At 40.0% G+C, this 25,327-nt stretch overlaps 1 long non-coding RNA gene across 2 annotated transcripts in view; it reads left to right on the top strand.

Annotated features, from left to right (window-relative positions):
• The window catches only part of LOC103186717, a 46,374-nt gene extending 22,030 nt beyond the window's left edge, over positions 1-24,344 (top strand). Inside the window, exons 3-5 of one of the 2 annotated variants that reach the window (XR_488804.2) lie at positions 4,759-5,012; positions 7,951-7,997; positions 24,041-24,344. This is a non-coding gene — a long non-coding RNA (uncharacterized LOC103186717). Of the gene's footprint in view, positions 1-4,758; positions 5,013-7,950; positions 7,998-8,686; positions 9,152-24,040 lie in introns of those variants that run through there. The other variant, XR_488805.2, reaches the window with a different exon arrangement.
• Positions 24,345-25,327: the final 983 nt, after the last annotated feature.

Raw genomic sequence — 25,327 nt, 5'->3', positions numbered from 1 at the left:
ATTAAAACGAGGATGGTTATACCAGGAGTAACAATTGAATGGCATCCTATCTGCATATGTACATTTGTAGCACATAATAATAATAATCCTTGATTTGTTATAGCACTTTTCACGTCTTGAAGACGTCCCAAAACGCTTCACAGAACACACTGTAAAGTGAATTGACTGTACATTTGTGGGCGAACGCGGCAGCCAATTGTGCACAGCAGTGTCCCACAAACAGTCATGGATTGAAGTGACCAATTTATTATTGTTTTTTTTCTTGAGGGATTATTATCAGGCGTGTGGAGTAAGGAAACTTGCCCAAGGTTTAGCCCTGTCGGGAATTGAACCCCGCCATATGACTTATACTGCCACAATAAAAGGGTAAAAAATATAATGTTTCTAAAGTTTTGTAAATTGTTGAATCCTACTGAAAACTAAATTTATTCACGCCAACCTACAGGAACTATACTCTAAATTGCTAGAAGTATAATATGCTGCAGTGCAGTTTCCATGGGTTTGTGTTACAAACAAAGGGCTACCAGCAATAATTTACATTTATATTCTTTGAAAATTCAGGTTGAAATACAGCCATTCTGAACCCAATATATCCATAACACTTTGTATTTCAACTAATACTTCTTCATATTCCTCTGTACATAAAGCTAAACAACAGATAACACCAAACAAATGATGGCCTAACAATTGTAAAATTAATGATGGGATTCGGAGATTAAAATATTGCAACCTATTTAAAAATCCTACTCAAATCCCATTGGTCTTTCTTTGGAGCTTTGAAGATTCATGTTGTCACCATAAAAATCTAAATTGGCCCTCATTACTGGGCAAGCTGAAGATCAGAGTGTTTTTTTAATCGGAGAATGCTATCATTTCATTTCATTTAAGTCCAATGTTAATTTACGGTTGTCAAATGTTGTTGTAAGATGCTGCTGAAGGGCTTGATACAGCATTGGGATAATGGGTGTTGCAACGATTCTCACTGCGTGACAGTACAATAGGGAGTATACAATATAATACAATTCACAATTATATAGTGCCTTTAATGTCAGGAGTATGTCTCAAAGCACTTCATAGTGCTGGATGGGCACCCATGGTGGTGTAGGACCTAGGGGAGGTAGGGAAAGGAAAGATGAAGCAAAAGCTAAGTAAAGAGGTATGTTTTCAAATGTGCCTTAAAAGCAGGAGGGAGCAATTTAGAGGGGCTCCACGATGGAGTTCCAGAGATGTGCCTTCAAGCAAAATATTATTTTTTTCCAGCTTCTTCTGCTTTAACCCATAAAAATATTTGCCTTACATAACAGTCAGTCCTGTGCACAGGTGTTCACTAAAAGGTGAACATCTGCACACAGGACTGAATTTTGGGTGAAATAATTTTGCTCAAAGAATCATATAAAAATAATAATTATCCTTGCATTTGATATAATAACAATAATAATAATAGTGTTTTATCGCCTCAAAGTGCTTCAAAGTGTTGCACAGTTTGGCATATGAAGAATTATTATTCTAGTGAAGAGGCATGGCTACCACTGATAACAAATTTTGTGCGTTAGAAAAACATTGATTATTATTCTATGGGCACAAGTTCACATTTATGAGAATTTAACAATGTAATGGGACCTTAACAAGAGATGTTGCTTTTTCCTCAAACTTTCATGCCATTTTGTGCTTCTATACAAAATCAGCTCCTCAAAATACCTGGACCCCACGCGTTCCTAAATCATATTTTAGGGTGTGGTAGAGTTATTATTAGATACTTTCAAAAAGATGCTTAGATCTCAGGAACAAGTGGAGAATTTTCTTCAAAATGTGAACATTCCATTACCAGCAGCAAATGGATAGTCCGTGATCCCTGTAGGATGGCAGGATCAGTGATGGTTTCCTCTCCTGCCATGTGTTGGAATTGTGGAATTATCCTGAATGTATCCTAGTATTTATTCGCTAATCAATGTAGAATTTTGCACTGTCATCTTTCACCTGCCCACATTTGCTGATCCTGGAATACCCACTTATCCGTGAGACCCAGGCTGTTTTGAAGTGTTGCCTTCCACTCAACTGCTTCAAAACCCACGTAAGAGAGTTTACGTTTATCGTTGAGTTGTTGCAAAAATCTCAAAGGTTATTTTATCAAAGAGGTCAAGGGACCCAATCGTTCAGTGGAATTAATATTTTTCAATAACAAACAGCATCTTTGAACTGATGAAGAAGAGGAGTTAATAGTGCTTTCATTTTGTTTTCAGCAGCACAGATCACAAATAGAACCTCCACAGTTGTCAAGGTTACTTTGTAAGGTAACAGCATCAAATACACATTAGATTTGGTCTAATGCAACAATAACATTACATTTGTAAAACGTCTTTCATGTCGGGAGAACGTCCCAAGGTGCTGAACAGTCGAGTATCAGGACCTGATGGGGGTAGCATGGGGAGGCTAGCGTTGGGGTGAGGGAGGGCAGAGAGGTAGGAGGGCAGGTGAAGGCACAGTCGAAAAAGGAACTTGAATCGTGCCTTGAAGGAGGCAAGGAAGGGAGCAAGGCGAAGGGATTATGGGATGGAGTTCCAAAGGGTGGGGGCAGAGAGACCGAAAGCCCGGCCACTGATGGTAGGGCGGGTTGGGCGGGAGACATGGAGCAGGCCAGAGCCTGCTGAAGAAAGGGAGTGGACAGATTGATATGGGGAGTTGGGGAGGCCGACAAGGAGGGAGTTTGGTTGTCGAACCTTGATGTGACAATACTGCTGAGTATAAGGAATATATTTTTAGTCTCTTACAATAACTGAACAGAATCCCACACCTGTGGTTATATATCTAATACTTATTGGATTGTCTAATTCTCTCCTCCCATAGAGTACATTCAAAATTAAATCAAAATGGTTTAGTACTTTATTAAGATTCATTTCAACCAGACAGGACACAAAGCTAATTTAAGAGATTGTCATGCTCTATACTAAAGTTTAACAACAATAGCAACAAGATTACATTTGCACAGCGCCTTTCACGTCGGGAGGACGTCCTAAGGTGCTGATTTAGAAGTTTAAGAAAGTTTAAAGTTTAAAGTATAAATAACCTTAAAAGATTGCTTGACACTGACTTCGAAAATCAGAGGAATGGTTAAAAGGAGCCGCAAATTTCCTGAACAATCCTTTAGTTGCACAAAAAAAAGCTTTGCAAATTGTAAAATTTAATTGCCAGCAAGTTTTTTTGTAAATGTAATTGGTTATGAATGCTTTTCTTTTCATACATAAGTCTGAAGCCTGGAATTGACCTTAAAAGTCATTGGAGACTTTTTATTGTTTGAGATATAATAAGGAAAAAAGGTCAGTGGAATGGTAGTAATGGGTTCAATTTAATAAAATGAAGGGTAGGGAAAATATCATTACATTGACCTTTAGCTTCAATACCTAGCTATGGTTCAGATTTCGTGGAGCTAAGATTGTAGCTCCAATCCTTATTTTCTTCATTTACTACAAGCATTTTTGAAAATAAATAAGCAAGTACTGCCGAAATTTTCTGGGTTCCCTTCCTGTTCCTGACAGAATCAAAATTATATGATATGGGCACCATTGCAAGTTATTAGAAAATGCCAACCAAGTATTGGATATTGAAAAACTAATGAAAAAAACTTCAAATAAGACTGATCACCGTGTGAAAGATACAACTTATTCTGATTTTAGATAAATATCAGGTTTTACTCACCATGCCAGGATGTACTTTCAAACTAATCTATGCAGAGTATCAGACAAGTTTAATATCTTCAGCCTAGAATTAACTCAAAAAGAAAAAAACTTAAATGTCAGCAGATCTGTAGGAAGAGTCAAGGACAACGCTCTAGCAGTTGAATATTGCATCTCATGCTTGTCAATGGCAATTTAACTCCGAAGCGTTGTAAGCGTGAAGAAGAGGGTGTAAGACACTACAGTCCACACGAGAGAATTAGGAAAATCTTCCAAGACATTCCTTGAGGGACTAAAACTGAGCCAACCTTTAAATTCTTGTTAGGGAGAGGGAAGTGTCAGCTAGTTATTTGCTTTGGAGTGAGTCCTATTCCTAGTTGCGATATGATATGATACATCGATCCCAGCAGGAAAAGAAGCAAGCAATTCCTTCAGCAAGGAATGATAAATATAATGCTATTAGCTTTGGCTCAAGAGAGACCAGCTTCTGGAATAAAGACCAAACCAGGCTTGAATCAAGGGAAAATGGAGTTCAGCCCCAATGGTAGCAGAATTGTATCCTTAATAAAGACCTTTCTCTCCATTCATACTGTAAAATGATTGCTCTTATCTGATCTTCGAAGTCCAAACCTGGGATCCTCAGATAAAGGATCCAAAGAGCTATTAGTTTGCAATATTTCTTAATGTGATTCCTTAAAAATGAACCTGATTTGTGTAAATGGGAACCCCTGGTGTCTCCTTCTGTAATTATGTTTTTGAGACATCTCAAATTGCTTCACAGTATACACTGCAATACGAATTGTATATTTTGTGCGCGAAACATAGCAGCCAATTGCGCACAGCAGGTTCCTACAAATTGTCATGGATTGAGTTGACACAATTTTTTTTAAGGAATTTTTAAGAAAAGCTATCCGCCAATTGACTGACAACTGGGTTATTACTTACTGCAAGGTAAACAGAGGTGCGTGCACAAAATGGTTCCACCATTATCTATTAAGAAATATCACTACACTTAATAATTATTGTGGAGTACTTTGAGATGATTCAATATTATAAGATACAAGGTCTTAATTCTTTTTTCTAATAGGTACAGTCGGTACCAAAGGACTGGGAATAATATAGGCTGCAGAGCCTAGAAAGAAACTGCTAAACGAAAATGAGAGAAAGAGGAAGCAACCTTGCAAATGAGAAGATGCAAGCTAGGCCTTAAGAAAAGAATGGCAAGGATCATGCTATTGGCTTTGGCTCAAGAGAGACTAGTTTCTGGAATAAAGATCGAATCAGGCTCGGAACAAGGGAAGATGGAGTTCAGCCATAATGTTAGCGGATATGGACTGAATTGTATCCTTTATAAAGTCCCTTTTCTCCTCTTATACTATAAAATGGTTGCTCTTATCTGATCTGTATCATCCTAATCTGGGATCCTCGATAAACCATACCAAAACAGCCATTAGTTTGTTATATTTCTTAATGGAATTTCCTATTATGAACTTGATTTGAGTAAATGGAGACTGCTCCTGGTGTCTCCTTCTGTAACTATGTCACACTGACCCATGGGAATTCTACTTTGATGCAATCTACATCCAAGCACTGGTCAATAGTGGGATTCTAATGGATGAATCACATTAAGAAATATCACAAGTCCATTCTGTTAATTACAAATTATCCTTTCGATCATGAATGCAAAGTGTAGTGAGACAGAACCCTGGTTTGCAACACAAGCCTCAAGTAGCCATGCATGGTCCATTATCTAGATTAGACTGTTGGTTAATGGACCATAATGTCTCTTTACATGCTTGCTAATTGTTTGCTTCATATGGTCAGTCCGGTTTTCGCCCAAATTGCAGCACAGAGACAGCGCTCGTCAAAGTAACAGATTACATCCTCTCGTTATGTGACCTGGGCTACCTCTGCCTCATTGTCCTCCTGGACCTTTCTGCTGCATTCGACACAATCAACTGCAACATACTCCTCCACAGCTTCTCCTCCCTCAGCTAACTTAGTGGGACAGCACTCGCATGGTTTAAGTCCCACTTAACCAACTGCGAGCACTTCATCTCAGCAAATGGTTTATCCACTCTCCCACCCGCCTGGTCACCTGTAGGATACTCCAAGGCTCCATCCTTGGCCCCTTTCTTTTCCTCATCTACATGCTCCCTCTCGGCAATGTCCTCCAGAGACATGGGGTAAAGTTTCAATTCCAGCATCTTGGGACCTCCTTCCGACGTGAAAGGCACATTACAAATGTAATTTTGTATTGTATGTATACAAATCTACTTGTCTTCCTCCAGCTGCGACTCCTAGTCTGCTGATGTCCTGTCAGCTTATCTGACAAACATCAAGCCTTGGATGAGCACAAACTTTCTGGAGCTGAATGTTGGAACATACTCTTTGGCTCTTGTCAACGTCTTCTCTTCTGTGGTGCAGACCATCTCACCCTACCCGATCTTGCCCTAAGACTCACCGAACCTCGTGAGCAACTTAGGGTCAGGTTCAATCCCCAGCTATCCTTCCTACTCCACACCCGGTCCCTGGCAGAGCCCGATGCGGAGCCAACTGGAGGGGGAAGGTGATCGTAGGCACGGTCGAAGAGGAACATCTTTAAGCATGACCTGAAAATGGGGTGAGAGAGGGGCAAGCTGAAGGAATTGAGGGAGAGAGTTCCACAGCTCCACCTCCATCTCTACCACATTGTCTGTCTCCGTCCGTACCTCATTCCAAAAGCTGCCGAAACCTTTGTCCATGTCTTCGTCACCTCCCGCCTTGACTATTCAAACAAACGCCTTCCTCACTGGTCTCCCCTACTCCATTATTTACAAAATTCAACTAATTCAAAACTCTGCCTCCCGCATTCTCAAGAACCTCACTCTTGTATTTAAATCCCTTCACACCCTGGCACCCCTGTTCTCTCCAACCTGTTCTCTCCCTACACCACTACCCGCTGCCTCCACTCAACTGACTCTGGCCTCCTCCTTGTTCCCCCGGACCCTCTGCCCCATCATCAGCAGCCATGTTTTCAGCCACTGCGCCCTGAAGCTATGGCTTCTAGAAGACATGAAAAGCGCTATAACAAATGCAAGAATTATTATTATTAAGATTGCCTCTGTGAGCTTCATCTGTTTGTGGGTAGCACCAAATGTCTTTACAATACTATTTCACATTTGCAATAAACTACTAAATAATAGACTACGGTACTACAACAACAACAACTACTTATATTTGTATCGTGCTTTTCACGTCAGGTTCCAAGGCACTGGAATATCTATGTGGCTACTAAATATCTATATGATTTAAAAAAGATAACCGCTGGCTGCCTTAATTCTAGGAGTCTAACCTTGGTGTACGTCTCTGCATTACATTAGTATTGGCATCTGGGGATTTCTGTTGAGGCAGTTAGTAAGTGGTCTTGGACTATATACCAAGTGCACAAGATCACAAAAGAGTTTGGAATGAAGCCCTTTGGCCCCCTTGATCTCATCCTTCCAGAATTCTCACCCTATCATCCTCCCAACACTTCAGCTAAATGAGTTCATGTGTTGTGACCTGAACCACCCTTTCTGGTAACTTTTCCCAGTCATTAATTACCCTCTGGATAAATAAATACTTCCTTGCAAATAGTTCATTTATTGACCCAATGCAATCTCCTTCAAAGTAACTTCACTTGGTGCGAAAAACCCTGCTGTACTACAACAGCAACTTGCATGTATATGGTACCTTCATACAGAGCAATGTTTCAGAGGGCTTAACAGTGGGGGAGCTTGACACCAAGCCGGGGAGAGAAAGGCAGTGACTCTTGGCTGGAACAAAAAGAAAGGTCTTCAGGTGCGATCTGAAGATGGGCAATTAGGGGGCAAGGCAAAACGATTGAGGCAGGGAGTTCCAGAGTTTCAGGGTGTAGGGGCTGAAAGCACAGCCGCTGATGGTGGAATGAAAGACACGAGAGATGTGTAGAAGGCTGGAGCCAGCTGAGCAAAGAGGATGGGTAGAGAGGAGTGGGGTGTAAGGTTTGAGAGGTCAATCCATTCTGCAACAGGGAATGGAATGTATTGAACACAGACAAACCATACAGATTAACTGCACACAAAGACCTGCAATTAAGCCTCGCTACATTGCAGTGAGCATTTTTAAAAAATTAATTTACTGAGCAAAAATTCACAACCATCGCAAGCAAACTTCCCAAATTATACGCATTACTTTCCCATTACAATAGAAAATATGACAATTTTAATTAAAAAAACACAACGTGGCTATTTATTTTCACTGGATATATCTATTAAAGCACAGTAACTGGCAAGAAAACAAGAAAAGTAACTTCAAGCAAAATATGTGAGTCACTTTATTTGCTCTTCTGCTTCACTAGAAGCTCTATAATGACTACAACAACTTACCTTCAAATTAAAAACTCCAGGAGGAATTGCTATTGAGGCTAATATGTATTCCAGCTAAAAATTAATAATGCATAATGTATCATAAAACCATGATTTCACAAGTAAATTGTTCCAAAGGCCTTGCAAATGCAAGACCTGAAATTGATTACAAAAATTGGTAAAGCTTGAATGAACACAGCATCTTGTTCATATTGTTACGCTTCCTGTACTCAGCATAAATTCACGAAGAAGTAAAAGGCTATATTAAGTCTAAAATGCTAAATTGTGTCACAAGAATTGAATATACAGCTATTCTTTAAATCTTTCTCAACATACTTATTTTTTGTTATCATTAAATTTGAACCACTCACACTCAGCATCCATCTCCATCAAATAATAGCGGTCATTTCAAGCAGCTCTTTCAAGAGCTCAAACCAAATTATTGCTCTGATTGGAGTTTTCTGGCAAACACAGAGGTTTTGCAAAGGTGTTAAAGTAATTGACAAAATGGAAAGACTGAATTCATTCAAGAGTTAGTAAGTTCTCTGTGTTAGAGGGTAATGGTAAATGGATGTTAATTTTTTTTTGCAGGCATTGTCAATTATATTGTTACCCTTCTATGTTTTCCTTTATTCTGCTCTGTTAAAGGCATTAACTCTTACCAGAGTACAGCTTTCCAAGTGAACATTATTCACGTTTATCCCTTGGTAGTGTGCATCAGAAGTTATGGCAGGCATCACCCTTGAACCAACCCTGCTTTTGCCCAATATTCATGCCTACTTTCTACAGTAGCAGGAGTCCCAGGAAAGTGATCAGCGTCAGGATTCCTATCAGATCTTTTTACCTCATAGAAAGAAAGAAGAAATAACTTGTATTATTTTACACCTCCTTATCGTGTTGAAACAGCTCAAAGTGTTAGCCAACCTCAGTCCTCAGTTGATAGCACTCTTGCCTCTGAAGACTGGATTCAAGCTCCATGTCCAAACTTTGAATTCATATAGTCCAATTGACACCTGTGTCTAACACCCAACTGACCAAAACAAAGAGTGAGATCAGATTATACTATCTATAGAAGTGCAACTATAAGCTAAATTCCTATCTAACAGAGAAGGATTTGAAGGTGATGTTGAGCATTATTTTCTTATTCACCACTTCATCTCCTTCACCACCTCCACCAGGCCCCACCTCCACCAGACCCACCACCATCTTCTACCGCCCCTGGAAGGAGTTACCCCCACAATCCCTAACCGCTGCCTTGGAGTCCTCTGAACTCCTCTCCTTCTGACCTTCAATCCTCACTGACCCCTCTTCTCCTCTCACCCTCCTCAACACCCTCTCCTCCACACTTGACACTCTTGCCCCCATCACCTCCCGTACTGTCTCCTACTCTCGCTCCTCCCCCTGGTTCACCACCCACCTCCGCTCACTGAATAGCCAGGTGCGGGCCGCTGAACGCACCTGCGTTAAATCTGGCCTAACGGTCCACCGACAAATCTGGCTGGACCTCCTCAAAATCTACCACTCCACTCTAGCCTCGGCCAAGTCGTCCTTCTACTCCTGGAGGCGAAGAACAACCCCAGGCTACTGTTTTCTACCACATCCCGACTCCTCCGTCCCCCCCGCCACCCCGCGCAGGTCATCTCCTCCAACCTTCACTGCGAGGAGATGCTGGATTTCCTTGAATCCAAAATCAAGGGAATTCGCTCCGCGGTCACTTCCCCTCCAACATCCACCCACCCCCCAACCCTCCCTCCCACACTCCGACTCCTACCCATCCTCCCCTACACACTTTCGTACCCGTTTCCCCACCCTCTGTCACCAAACTCATCCTATCCCTGAAACCCACCACCTGCTCCCTTGACCCCATCCCCACTCCACTCCTTATCTCCCAGCTCCACCTCCTTGCCCCACATATCACAGACATCGTCAACCTGTCCCTCTCCTCTGGCTCTGTTCCCATTCCCTTAAAAACTGCCACCATCACTCCCACCTTGAAAAAAACCCTCCCTTGATGCGTCGCAGCTATCAAGCTACCGGCCAATCTCCAACCTCCCTTTCCTGTCCAAGGTCCTGGAACGAGTTGTCGCCTCCCAACTGCGCTCTTTCCTTTCCACCCATTCATTATTCAAACCCCTTCAGTCGGGTTTCCGTGCTGCCCATAGCACAGAAACTGCCCTGGTCAAGGTCACCAATGACATCCTGACCATCTGTGACCAGGGCTCCCTCTGCCTCCTCGTCCTCCTCGACCTATTGACAGCATTCGATATGGTCGACCACGCTATCCTCCTCCACCGCTTGTCTTCCCACCTCAACCTTCAAGGCCCTGTCCTTGAGTAGTTTAGGTCATACCTCTCCCACTGTCTTCACTTTGTTTCCACGAATGGTTTTTCCTCCAGCCCCCGCACTGTCTTGTGCGGTGTCCCTCAGGGCTCTGTCCTCGGTCCCCTCCTCTTCACCCTCTACATGCTCCCCCTTGGTGACATCATCTGCAGACATGGGGTTAACTTCCACATGTATGCGGATGACACCCAACTCTACCTTTCCTCCTCTACCTTCAACTCCACGACCACCGATGTCCTGACAGCCTGCCTGTCCGACATCGAGTCCTGGACGAGAGACAACTTTCTTCAGCTCAACGTGCGTAAAACTGAGGCCCTCCTGATTGGCTCACGTCAGTGCCTCCGCACCTCAGGCGCTGACAGCATCAGCATCCAAGGCTGCACTCTCCACCTCTCAAAGCCAGTCAGGAACCTCGGTGTTCTGTTCGACCCTGAGCTGTCCTTTCTCCCTCATATCCACGCCACAACTGGTACCGCCTTCCATCACCTCCAAAACATCAACAGACTACGGCACTACCCCACCCCTCACGCTGCTGAAACTCTGGTCCAAGCCTTTATCACCTCAAGGCCCAACCGTCCGACCATCGATGGCCGGGCCTTCAGCCTCTCAGCCCCTAGGCTCTGGAACTCCATCCTCCAGTGCCTTCGCCTTGCCTCCTCCCTTTCCTCCTTCAAGATCGGTCTCAAGACCTTTCTCTTTGACCGTGTCTTCAGCTCCCCTCTCGACTCTCTACCCCCTCCTCGCTCCCTCCTTCCCTCCCCTCACCCTGACCATTTCCCCCCCTGCTCGGGTCCTGACCCAACTGTACAGCGCCTTGGGACGTCCTCCCAACGTGAAAGGCGCTCAATAAATGGAATCTTGTTGTTGTTATTATTGAAATTGTCAGAATGTTGCGCATATACAACGATTGTTCTAAAGCATGTTTAATTTCCGTCTGAACTGCAGCTATAACACCTCTTGAGCATTATAAATTCTCCATATCCAAAAGTAAATTGCCTGGTGACATTTCAGTTCATAACTGAAAAAAATTAAAGTCATAAAGGGAACAGATATCAGAAAGAATGAAGGAGTGTAATTTTATGCATGAGTAGTGAATAGATTCTATCCAAATACAAATGAAGACAAATTTAAGACCTTAACAATATGTCAGCAGCATATCAGATGGCCTGATTTTTTTATTCTCATGCAAATATATTTTTGAACTTGTTCTGTACTGATTTTACAGATAAAGAGACTGAAGTGCCTTTCTTTATGTCTTAAATTGTCTATTGAGAATTCTCATAATCTGTTGTACAAATCACTGGCTCAGCCTACGACAACACAGACAAAAGATGTGAACATTTGCCAAAAGGCAGAGCAGAAATATTGTAAAAGATACAAAGAAGCAGATGTCACTGGGTATTGGGAGTCATATAAAAGACAGCCAAGGGCAACTAAAAGTACTAGAGGAAGTAGAAAAGGAAATTGCAGCCAGCAACAAGTAGAATATAAAGACAACTCAGCTATGTTAGAGTAGACAGATGTTAAAGATTATCCTTTAAGAGATATGCTATGAAAAAAAGGATTAAGAGTTGACAGGTGTGATACATATATTTATCACATCAAATGAAGACTGTAGTTCCAAGTACGATCTTTTTATTGAAAAATTGACACAGCAGATGCAATATTTGATCATCTCTGTCTACCTTTATAACTGGCAGAGTATCTGATCATCTTTTTCTATCATTGTAGCCAATAGAATATCTAATCATCTCTGTCTAACTTTATCCACATAACCTGCAAAGTATCTTCACAAGTCTGTCCTTGACCTTATAACACTCAATCCCATGCTTGAGAGGATATTCATCCAACTGCTATTTAATGGAATTTATCTATCCGGGGTGGTGGTGGCTGGGAGAGGTGGTTTCTCAGAGTTAAACTGGCTTTGAGGTCACATATTTGACGATGGAAAGGTGGAATTCAGTCAAACCTCTGTGGCGGCCGTCTATTTGCTGAGCCAGTATATCCGCAGTTCTCCATTGCACTGCTGATGACAGACCATCTGCAGTACTTGGAGGAGCAGACTGGGCAGTGGGATCCTTCCCACTCAACTCCTGTTATTCCAGCAAATCAAAGCCCTTACAGGTAGGGTGGTCTTATCTGGACAAACTATGGGAAGGTTGGTGATGGTTTTGTATGTGTCAGACACTTGGCTGACCCCCAAAGAACAGTTTAAATGATTTAACATTATATAAATAGCTTTCAATGGGAATTATTACACATAATGGTGTTAGAATGATGGATATTTACCACAAATGTCTGTTGAAACTCGGTCCAAAACCACATTTAAAAGGGAAATAATTATTGAATAATTGAGAAATAATGATATTAAACATTATAGGGAAAGAACGAGATAGCTTCAACATTCAGGGAGCTAACACCAGCACAGACAGGAGATATCATCTTTCATGCTATTATTTTTCTATGATTTTTTAATCTATTCTTCCAATGGGAAAATTATGTCTAAATTTCTTGAAGTGCCTTGATGTTGTACTCTTATCTTTCAATTACTCAATTGTTGTTTGGTGAATTGCTCACCTACGTATTCCTGCTCATATATGCATTATTCATCCTTTCATGCAACATTTCAAGGCTTGTATTTTGTTCTGTATCAATAGCTTTCCTCTGAAGAATACAAGTTAAATTTTCCGAGTCTCACTTGGCAGCTTCGAGTTTTAATTTCATTTCCCTGAGGTGGCTGATTTTTGTGAAAACAATATCTCTGCTATTATAATATGATTTAGGGTTCACCTCGAAAACCCATATAAGTATGAACATATCTGTTGAAAAACCTATCATAATTATATGAGCTCTCAAGTGACATGTTCCTCTTGCCAGCAAACAAATCTCAATGCACGAAATACCAGTGTAATTTTTGTGAACAAAGCAGTCAGTCATTGTAAACTATTTTTCACAAGAAATGCTGTGAAGTGTTTTTGAAGCATCTCCCTGACATGAAAAGTGCTACATCAAATTCAATGATTATTATTAATAATAATAACTCAATCATAATTTGCCAAAGGCAGAAAACAAATGTCTGCCTAGACTGTGTGATTCCCATGATCACAGTGATAAACAATAGAAGATGGTATATGAAGAAGGATCAAATCTACAGTAATTATTTTAAGCTGATTCTATTGTAGAATATATTTGGTAAATTATAATACACATTATTCTCTCTATTTACACACAGATAACAAATATTACAGGAACTGCCTGCATCCAGATACGAGCTTTATTCCATCCCTATGTCTGGAGAAATCTTTTTTATTTAAATGAGCAAAAATAATTAATGCAACAAATTACATTTACATAGCGCCCTTCAAGCATCTCAAACTGCCAAAATAATAATATTCTATACTGCACTACCTCTCACTGCTGTCCTATTTAATTTCATTTATTATTCATCTCTCTATTTTTCATTACAAACAGTACAAATAACCTTTTACAATCAGTTTTTGTCCTTTATGCTCTTTGAACTGTAAAGCCCTCTTAAAAGTTTTGGACCATTGTCAGGATACATGTGTAGAAGAAGTTCAGTGCACAATAATATGTGTGTCATCTTGGGGAGCAGAATATTTCTCCCTTTCAATTGGATTTTAGTTTTGATTTTTTCCCTTTCAGGTAATCAAGGTCTTTTCTGTTGTAATTTTACAATAATGTCAAAGCTGCTTTTGCATCAATTATCCTTCCTTTGGGCCCAGTTGGTAGGACATTTGCCTCTGGATCAGAAAATCATAGGTTCAAAGCCCCAGATCACGACTTGAGCCTGTAATATAGGCTGACCTTCCAGGTCAACTTGTCTTTCATCCTCTGCCTATTACAGAACCTGTTGCCGCTAATGTCTGCAACATTTGCTTTAAAATAGTCACTAATCCTGATAGTAATTATTTGTGAAACACTCCTAAAATCCATTTCCCTGACTTTTCTCCATATTTCTCAATCAAATAGCTATTTCTCGAGCTCCTCCATGGACACTGTATCAATGTAGTGATGTAAGGAGAGTGGGGGTGGGGTGGGGCGATAAAATAGATTAATAACTGCTTTAATAAATTCAGTGTCTCTCACAAAGTTAAAGATGAAGTAATTGCCCCAGATTCTTTTGTTGTTGAGCTTTCATTTCAGGGACTGTATGTTTGCAGCAAATGTTTTGTCCCCAAAATAGTAAAATAAAATAACGTTAGGCTAACCCTTTCCCATCTCCATTACTTCCAAAGAGAATGTGTGTTTTATATAATACGATACAATTTACATTTATAAAGCACTCTTTAATACTTCAAACACATGGCACTGTTAGTTGGACACCCAAACTGGGGTTAGGAGTTGAAGGAGGTGGGGAGGGGAAAGATGACTGAAAGTGCGGTCAAAGAAGTACATCTCAAGGTGGGTGTTAAATGAGGAGAGGCAGGGAGCAAGTCTGAGAATGGAGTTTTTTTATCCTTGCATTTTTTAATCTCTGTATTTGGTGTAACACCTTTCACGTCTGGATGAATTCTCAAAGCGCTTCACATGATATATTGTAAAGTTGAATGACTGTGTATTTTATGGGCAATTGCTGTAAGAATGCGATAAAATAGATTAATAACTGCTTTAATAAATTCAGTGTCTCTCACAAAGTTAAAGATGAAGTAATTGCCCCAGATTCTTTTGTTGTTGAGCTTTCATTTCAGGGACTGTATGTTTGCAGCAAATGTTTTGCAAACTGTCCAGCGCCTTGGGAAGTCCTCCCAATGTGAAAGGCGCTATACAAATGTAATCTTGTTCTTGTTGTTGAGTGAATGTGGCAACCAATTTGTGCACAGAAATTTGTTTCACAAACAGCCTAGAGTGAATGACTAATTTTATTTGGCTGACTGTTAGCTAGGACACTGGGAGAAACTGCCTTCTCTTTTCAAATAATACCATTGTGGATTGAAAATAACCAATTTATTATTGGGTTTTTTCTTGAGGGATTATTATCAGGCATGTGGAGTAAGGAAACTTGCCCAAGGTTTTGCCCTGCCAGGAATCGAACCCAGGTCTATCGTTTGTGAGGCGAGTGCTCTAACCACTGAGCTACAGGATAGTAAAACAAATAACACATATAACCTTTCCTTCACTTGAGAACATTGCAATTGTTCGTAGTTAGGACATAGATATAACATCTCTTTCCTTTTGGGAGTGGCAGGTGGTACTTTGATGGAGCTAAAGGTCACCAAGAGTCTGTGAAGTTGAGAAGTTCAGTGAGGGAAGTGTCAAGCTTGTCATAACTAATTCAGAAGTAAGGGGATGACATTCCAGGCAGTTTCAGAAAAATCTGAAAATATCTATTGTTCATGTGATGACACAATGTATATCTTGTTCATTTTGTTCATCTTTTTTATTGTTATTTACAAAAAAATGTACCTGATTTGAAAAATGATGCTCTGGATCCATTGTGAATATACAATTCAAACCTCAAACCTGTCATTCCACCAGAGGAATCAGATTATGTCTGTCAAAATGTATTAGGTAAGACAAAGGCTGATTTTCTGTACTATCCTTGTTAGTTTATTAAAATGCTGGTCATTTGACACACCCTATTGTTGTTATGAAGCAGCCAAGAATCTCAATGATTTTAACATGCCAATAGCACAATTCTGAATACTGCACTGCAAATTCCCATTTGTTCACAAATGTTTTATCTGCAACAAAGCCATTAATCATCAAAGTTTCAACACTTAAGAACCCATTTGCCATTGTTCTGTGCAAGATCCCTCACTGGAGTTACCAATCCTAATCCCATTTTCCTGCTTTACCCCGTTTCATTTTGAACCCTAGTTTTCCAGGATTTTGTCTAATTTTGTTGTGAATGTTGTAATTAACGCATTTTCAACTGCCAATCATGGAGATGCCTTGTGTATCCTAATAGCTTTTTGTGTGCAAAACAAAGTATGTCCCACTTTGTGCCTCCATAAATTACTCAATCCACAACTGTTTGTTGGACACTGCTGTGTGCAATTTGCTGCCATGTTTCATCGACAAAATATATAGTCAATTCACTTTACAGTATATTCTGTGAGACATTGCAACAATATTATAAGGCGCTATATCAAATGCAAGGATTGTTCTAGTAATAATTTTAACATTATGCCCTGCTCTTACTAATGCACCAATCAGTGGAAATAAGTATCCTCTATGAAAACATCTAAAAATGACAAAATAATTACCATACTTTTGCAACACTTTAAAACTATGAACCATTTTGCTTGCTGATTATTTTTTGACCTTGTCAGTTTAGGATTTGCAAATCAGTTTACAAATCTTACAGCGAATCTCGCACTCTGCTATTTGTAAATCAGAGATTTTAATTAATGCAACAATTCAGCATCTGTGCCTCCAGCTGGTGAAACCATCACCTCATTGGGTTGTGGTTGTAATAGGAGGGCGAAGACAAAGCTCTTATGCATTTCATACAGAGCTATGCTGCTCACCAGGAAGCTCGCATGGAGTTCCTGGTACCTAGTGAGGGCTCAAACCTATGCTTCTCAGATATCAAAAGAGCAACTAGTGACTATCCTCCCTGGGGGAGGTAGGGGTTGAGGGGAGAAGTTTCTTGGGGTTACATGAAGCTGAGCTGATTCCAAGGTGATGTGCAACACCACACAATGGAATGTAGGAATTCAGTGAACCTGTGGCTGTCTCAGTTGTTGTTGTTGTTGTAGTTTCAATTCCTGAGCTAGGCAGGTCCACAGTATTACAAGGCAGTAGAGGCCAAAGCACTGGACTTATTTAAAACTCTGAAAATGTAAGTAGGATAGATATAATTGTGATCAAAAAGGAACAATAATGATAAATTCATAAATTATGAATCGAAAAGTTTCTCTGGAGATTACAAAAAAATCTAAGAAATGAATGCAAAACTCCTGAGCTGAAGGTCCATTGGCTCTGAAAATAATGGGCGTGCGTATTGAACATTCGACATCTGCCTTCATGTAAGTGTATGTTTTTCAGCCCAAGACGTGCAATTGGAGAATTATTACGGGAAAGTGAATGACGACTCTGTTTTGTGTTCCAAGTTCTTTACATCTCAGGTTCTGTTGCTTCACATTACAATAATTGGAAAGCATTGTTTTAGAAGCAGAACTGTAACACAGAGTTTTTCAGAGTGGTTTCGTTAATTGGTATAAAACAAAACAAAATGCACTAGATGTTTATCAATATTCCTTGAAGAAGCCCTTCAAGGAATGTAAATTTACAATATCACTATTATCATGTTATTCTTTTGCATAGTTAGAGTTTGAATCCTGTAGTGTAGTGGTTAGAGCACTCACCTCGCAGGTGAGAGGATCCAGGTTCAATTCCTGGGTGGAGCGAAAGTTTTCTTACTCCACATGCCTCTGTTTACCTAGCAGCAAGTAGGAACCGGGTTGGTAGTTGATTGACGGATCGCTTTCCAGGAGTAATAATCCCTCCCCCCCAAAAAAAATTGGTCATTCAATCCACGACTGTTTGTGGGCAACTGGCTGCCATGTTTAACCCACAAAATATACAGTCAATTCACTTTACAGCATATTCTGTGAAATATTTTGAGATGTCTCAATGACGTAATAAGGCTCTATATCAAATGCAAGGATTATTATTATTAGAATTGTGTAGAAATCCCTCAGTATTACAGTCTCTACTCCTTGCAAATGTTCTGTTCAGCTTTCACAGCTCTTCTATATTTTAAATGGTTAGTCTACAGTTTGCACTGTGTAAAACATATTTCAAGAGTTTGAACTTAGTAACAAAAAGTCAATGGAAATTTTAAGATTACTTTTGTGAATCAAAAAAGTAACCTAATGGATTTTAATACTTTTCAGGAGATTGTGAATATAATAACAAATAATAAACCAGAATCTGAGAAAATGGGGACAACATTTGTACCGACTAGGTAACCACTTCATTAAACTGGTGAGTGGTTGGTGCCCAATAATTAATCGGGGGTGGGGGGGGGGGCACAAAGTTCGAATCTACTAGTTAATTCACTTGTGGTGGTGGTAGGTTGGGGAGGTTTGGATGGGGGTGAGGGAGGGTCCAAACCATTCTCTGTACAAGAGTAAATTTACCAATCTTGGTGGGGAAATCAAATGCACAGTCAGAATCGGAGAATCATCCCCATTAGTGCTGGGTAATACAAATTACAATATTTTTACATTAATATAACATCTTTCACATCAGGAGAATTTCTCTGAATGTGAAGGGTGCCCATCTTTTATTTTGAGTGAACATTTCTCAGCGACATCAGGCCAGGTTATACAATCACTTAAAAATACTTCTTAGCTTATTTTAAGCTGTTGAAGATTCTACTTGTGAAATCAGGCTCTATCATACTGACTGATGTTTTAGTTCTAGGCTGAAAGAACGGCTTGTTGGAGGTATAAAAAGACTGAGGTGAAGTCTTCAATAAACCATGAAATAGTGCTGTTAACCTTATTTTTCAATAGCCACAAATACCTTTGTTGTTACTTTGAATAACTGACTCCTTCTAACTTCGAGGAGTACACTGAAGTATTTGAATTTTTTTCACATTTTTCAATATTTGTTATATGATTTGCTATTATGCAGCCAATTCTAATGGGATTCAGTAATACTAAATCCAAGTGTTGAGTTGCTCCAGATTTGCTCAATTCGTGTAACATTTCTGAGGGTCCAGAATTTAGCCGAATCCTGATTGACTTTGAAGTGAGTTTTCTGCAGTTCTTAAAAAGTCAGACTGGCTGATCTGTCATCAGCAATGCTGGAGTAGCGCAAACCTGCTTGGCTTAAAATCGGACGACTGAGATTTATTTCTGACATTGCCAAAAATTCAACTTGGAGCCAGTTCAGTTCCAATGAGACCCTGCTTACCAATTATATGTGATTAACAAATTGGTTTGACAGGCTAAGACAAGGTGGAATTTTAGGCCTATGATCGCAAAAATAAAGTACGGTATTTCAAAGGCAAATTGAAAGATATTTCAGAATAAAACCTTTGTCAGTGTTAAGAAAGCAATTCTTGGATCTTTTCACTAGAATATATCAATACTATCACCTCACAGTTAATCTGCCCCATTTTATATTTTTGCAGCCAATTTATATTTTTGCAGCTAACTGCAGGATAGCAGCAATATAATGGGCACTCATTTGGCAGAACTATCTCCATAATCAGTGGTGAATGATTGGAACGTAAGATTGCATTTTCTACAATCTAAATGCCACTTCGAATTCTGATTCTCAGAATTATTGTGTCTTCCTCATTGGAATTGCACCAGAATTTTGAAATGTTGCTTTTAAAAGCAAAAGGAGTGAGGTATATTGAAATTCTGTGTGAATACACACATAGGGCTCTAATCATTTTCAAAAACTGACGCACCCATTCTATTAAATTACATTCTGTACCAAAATAATAGCCTTGCTTGATGTAGACTTCACAAAGCTCAGAAAAAAACCATAGATGAAAAATAACTCTTCACATAGCACTATTTTGAAAATGGCTTTTGCAATTATTGCAAGGCTTAAGTTATCCTGAAAAAAGAAAAGAAAGCAATGTGTATTTTACCAAGATTACACTAAACATTTTAACGTCCAATATGTTAATCTCTGCTGGAAAGACTCTAAATCCTATTCTCAACTCAAAGAACAGTATCTGTATTTGGGGGTGGCTTAAATTGTCTTTGAAAATGTGGCATTCATTATAGGTATGGCACTTCAATGCACCCTGTTCTTTCTATCCATAGTTATGATAATCTGAAATGTTGAGCCTTTGCCCTTTACTAGCCATTTCAGTTCATTATGTTCCTGTCTAAAGACTAGTGACAACTTTACATGCTATTCTGAATGTGCTTGTTTGCGTAAACAACAACAACTTGCACTTATATAGTGCCTTCCACACAGGGTAGTGTCTCAGAGCACTTAACAGTGGCGGAGCCTGACTCCAAGCCGGGGGAGGTGAGGTGGCCGTAAGCAGGATCAAAGAGGAAGGTTTTGAGGCAGGACTTGAAAAAAGGGTAAGAGGCGGCAAGGCGGAGGGATTTAGGGAGAGGGTTCCAGAGTTTTGGGGCGTAGTGGCTGAAAGTGCAACCTCTGATGGTGGAGCGGAGGGTGTGAGGGACGAGCAGGAGGCCGGTGCCAGTCGAGCAGAGGCACCGGGTTTTGGATTGGGGAATGAGGAGGTCGGAGAGGTAGGGAGGTGCCAGAGAGTAAAGGGTTTTCAAAACAATACAATACAAATTTACTATTATTATTATTATTATATTACTTCTATATAGTGTCTTTTATGTCAAGTGGGTATCCCTAGGTGCTTAATAACACTGGCTTTGCACCTGAGTTGGGGTGGGAATAACCTTTGGTCAGTGATAGTCAGACTTGTTTTCATTGCATTGCTATTTTTTTATTGTGGTTGTGGCTTTCAAATAAATGGCAGCAGCAATCTGTTGTTTGTTGTCACTCTTTGTTGTTCTACAAATTGCCATCGTGGAAGTATGCTTGGGCTCCCACCCACAAAGATAGTAAGATCCAGGAACTGATGCCATACCTTCTGGCTTGGAGATTATCTCTTTCAATTTAATGAATAGCAGTGACTTTGAAGGTTGTCCCTGTCATAATCTGTACTCCACATGGTAGAGGACATAAAAAAAGGTCCATCTATGTAACTAGGAGTTACCTTTTACACTTAAATTTTATGCTTCCACCACCGCCGTGTGGAAGAAGTAGCAGAAATTCCATCTGTTTTGTAAGCTATGCCTAGCACACCTACCCACTGGGATCTAAAACATGGGTTAGGCTGATGCCCATTGGCTAACCATGTTTCAATGCATAGAAATGTACATATAATAATAATAATCCTTGCATTTGATATAGCACCTTATATCTTGAGACGTCTCAAAGCCCCTCACAGAATATATTGTGAAGTGAATTGACTGTACATTTTGTGGAAGAAATGTGGCAGCCAACAATGTGGCAGCAGTAGTATCCCACAAACAGTCGTGGATTGAGTGAACAAAACAACCAGGATCCTACTTACTGCTAAGTAAACAGATACATTGGAGTAAAGAAACTTGCCCAACATTTCGTCCTGTCTGGGAATCGAACCCAGGTCTTCTTGCTTGCGAGACGAGTGCTCTAACCACTAAGCTACAGGACTGCAAGCCTAAATATCAAACGCCTAGAACAATCTGACATACTGGCGAATGCACCCATTCCTCTGCACATTCGATATGATAACTTGGAAATTCAGTAGTTTATAAGTTTGTTGTTGATAAGCACCGCAAGTTAAATCCCTTTGAGTTCAACTTCAAGCTGTGGATGTTGGCACGAAAGTTATCCATGTACTGCCAATAAAAAAGATTCCAGGTAGTCAAATCCATTCACAGAAATGTGCTATATCAAATGCAAGGAATATTATTATTATTGTAAATCAATCTTAAAATTCACTGAGAACAAGAACTGCCATATCATTGTCAGACTTATGCTATTGTATTCCCCTACATCCTAGTCTCTCTCTCTGAAGGCATCATAACATCACCTTATCATCAATAATCTTGCGCACTCACTTCTGAGTCAGATGGTTGTAAATTGAGCTGATAGCCTAGGCTGAGACAACAACAACAACAAAATTACATTTATAGAGCCTTTCACGTCGGCAGAGAGGTGGGAGGGCAACCAAAGACACCAGTGCAATGCTGGGGGACCATTGCATTATCAGAGGTGACATAGTTCTGATGAGACGCTAAACCAAAGTACACAATCTCTACAGTTTCTATAGTTTCCAATAAATCCTGTGAAGTACTTTTGAGACATTACAACAATGTAATATGACACTGTATTAAACAAGAGGATTATTATTGTTAATTAATAAAAATTACATGCAAAGATGGCATTAGGTGTATAAAACCAAATAATTTACGTTCCTCTAAATCAGATGTTGTGAACGTTGGTTACAATTTATTGTTGTTCCGCCCTGAGCAACACTTTTTTTGATGTATCATAGTTGTTATTTTTAATTGATGCTTTGAAGCACCATTACTGCTCTATAAATTATTAGACAAGTGTTTAGTTACTGACCCATCACCATGGTAATCCAGACGGTGCCACCATTCCATTGCAACAAATTACAATTAACATTTCTCTAAGTACTTTATTTAATGGAGGTATAATTTTTAGTTGAAATCTGTCATGCTGATGAACTAAAATATAGCCTATTTATGTGCTCAAACTTAATCCTCCTAGAACTAGATTTTGTTCTCAAAATGCAATTAAAATATCAACAAGGATATTCTGTAATGATGACACTATCTGAAGGTACTTGTGGAGGGTAAATGCACAGTTGTTTTATCTGTGATGATCCATGCATTTTTCAATTTGTTCTTCATTCTATTGCTCGACCACACTGAAAGAGTATGCAGCCATGATGCTTATTTCTAGTCTTGCATCTGTTATCTCTGGAGACAGCTGCTGGAAGGTGTACAAGAGCCATCCAATGATAACTTTTCTCCCCTTTCCTTTATTATACTTTATGCCATCCCATATGCAACAAAACATTCCTAAAATAATAGAATTTACATTTTTATAAGGTCTTTTACATCAGGAGTATGTCTCAAAGCGCTTCACACAGCTCACTGGTGGGTGTAGGGAGGGCGGCGGGGAGGGTGGGTGGGTGGGGGTGAGGCCTAAGAGGGCGGAAGGTGAGAAAGATGACTGAAAGTGCAGGCAAAGAGATATGTCTTAAGGTAGTCTTTAATAGTGAATGAGAGAGAACAAGTTGGAGCAACTCCAGGATGGTGTTCCAGAAAGCAGGGGCAGAATGGCTGAAAGTTCATTTGCTGATGGTGGAATGGATCAGGCCCGGGCCATGAGGTACGCCAGTGTTTGGGACGTCCTCCCAACATGAAAGGCACTATAAAAATGTAATTTTGTTGTTGTTGTTTGCTGAACAGAGGGAACAGCTGGATCAGTAAAGCTGCAAGTGGTTACAAAGGTAGTGTGGGGTAATGCCATGGAGCGGTTTTGAATCTCAAGTTGAGGATCTTGTACCTAAGAATAGAAGATGTTTCACTGCTCAGATACAGAGATGAGAACGGTGTCTTAGTGTTAATACAAAAACAAATTAATGCAGGGAATGAGTTTAAAATATGTTGTTAACATTTCATATCCATAAGCTGTAATTGCATTTCAATTCCGTGTTGTGCAGGAAATGAATGCGTACTTTAAAAACTGTTTGACATTTGCTTTGCCTTTATGTTGCCGAAGAAATAAATGTTACACTCAGTGCCCCAGGACATTTTATTTGAGGCAATAAATATAAGTCTTCATTCCAGGGAAGAGGATTTCAGAATGACTGGCCTGCTGGGATGCATCAATGCAATCTCCATATTTGAAATAGTTTTCATTATAAACTTGTCGTATCAGTAAGGCACTCAGCAGGAATCTAAGGAATGCAGTATTAAATCTACTAATAAAAATGATCATACTAACTATCTAATATGTCTCAGCATGATTTCATCGCTTACAATATTCCCACAGGTACAATAATGCTTTACTTCGAAGCTTTTTTTTTGGTGAGCCAGTGCCTTGGACTACCCTCCTGATGTGAAAAGGCATGGTATAAATGTAATTTGTTGTATTTTGTTGTGTCTGACACAGAGACTGACAAGAGAGATGAGCATGACCAGAGTTCCGTTTGGCCCTTCTCTGCTCCGTCCTTCAGGACAGTATTCAGGGAAAAGTTGATGTCCACCACGACATGGAGATACCAATAAGAATTAACAGTTAGGACTGAGGCCCTTGTATCTTCCAATCAATACCCTCGATCTCTTCTCTTGAGCTATGCAGAACCATGATGCCACACCTGGCAGTATGCACCACAATGTCCCACCGGGTGGTCCATTTTTGATGATCTCTTTAAGAGTCTCCTTTTGTACATCAGTAAAATAATACATGACTTTATCTGAAGAAACACATTTGTTTTATAGATTGTATTTATAGATTTTCAAAGTCTCTTTGAAAGTTCCAAATGAAAAGCTAAACAGATGAAGTGTGAGGAGTGAAGGGCTGGGTTAGATATTCTGGTGTGACAGACCCCTTTATACCATAACCTCTCACTCTATTTTCCAAGTGGGTAGAGGAGATTATTTCATGCTGACTGTGGTTATAAAAGTTTTTTTTTCACCAAGGGAAGTTTTAAAAAAATCACTGGCTCCAAACCTCAGTATTTCTAAACATATTTCATTTTATGGAACTCCTTGCAAAACACAGTTACAAGGTGTCCTCAAAACTTGTCATCAATGACAGGTTTGAGATACACTCAGAGAATGCTTTCCCCACAAGACTAGCAAGTGCACAGTGCTGCTGGAAATTCAAGACTGATTGAGCACCCAAAAACTTGATTGATTGGGTGATTATTCTCTCAGTTCTGGTAAATATACCATCGAGAGCATGTATAATGGGAAATCCCATTATATTCTCTCTCTACCAAGATTCATTAAATTTACCAATAACAGGGGCATATCCACCATTTTCTGTGAGATAGAAAATGCAGCTCAATCGATCTAGAGCTAACCCAATTGCTTTCTGAAAGCAACATGGCACAGAAGTCCACCTCATTAAACTGACAAAGACAGATTGCATTGGTACATTCATCAGACGTAGCCGTCAATATTTAATGTTCAGTGCACAAGTTTAAAAGGCGATTCATTCATTTAATTAATCAGATCTTCTGAACAACACAAATGCATCAAACGACACATCAACAACAACAAGATTCCATTTATAGAGCGCCTTTCACGTCGGGAGGACGTCCCAAGACACTGTACAGTTGGGTCAGGACCCGAGCAGGGGGGAAATGGTCAGGGTGAGGAGGGAGCAGAGGAGGGAGTAGAGAGTCGAGAGGGGAGCTGAAGGCACGGTCAAAGAGAAAGGTCTTGAGACCGG

This window comes from Callorhinchus milii, unplaced genomic scaffold (genome assembly GCF_018977255.1).
Source record: "Callorhinchus milii isolate IMCB2004 unplaced genomic scaffold, IMCB_Cmil_1.0 Scaffold2, whole genome shotgun sequence".
Classification (NCBI taxonomy): domain Eukaryota; kingdom Metazoa; phylum Chordata; class Chondrichthyes; order Chimaeriformes; family Callorhinchidae; genus Callorhinchus; species Callorhinchus milii.
The sequence above is the reverse complement of the archived record's forward strand: the minus strand, read 5'-3'. Positions and strand labels throughout refer to the sequence as shown.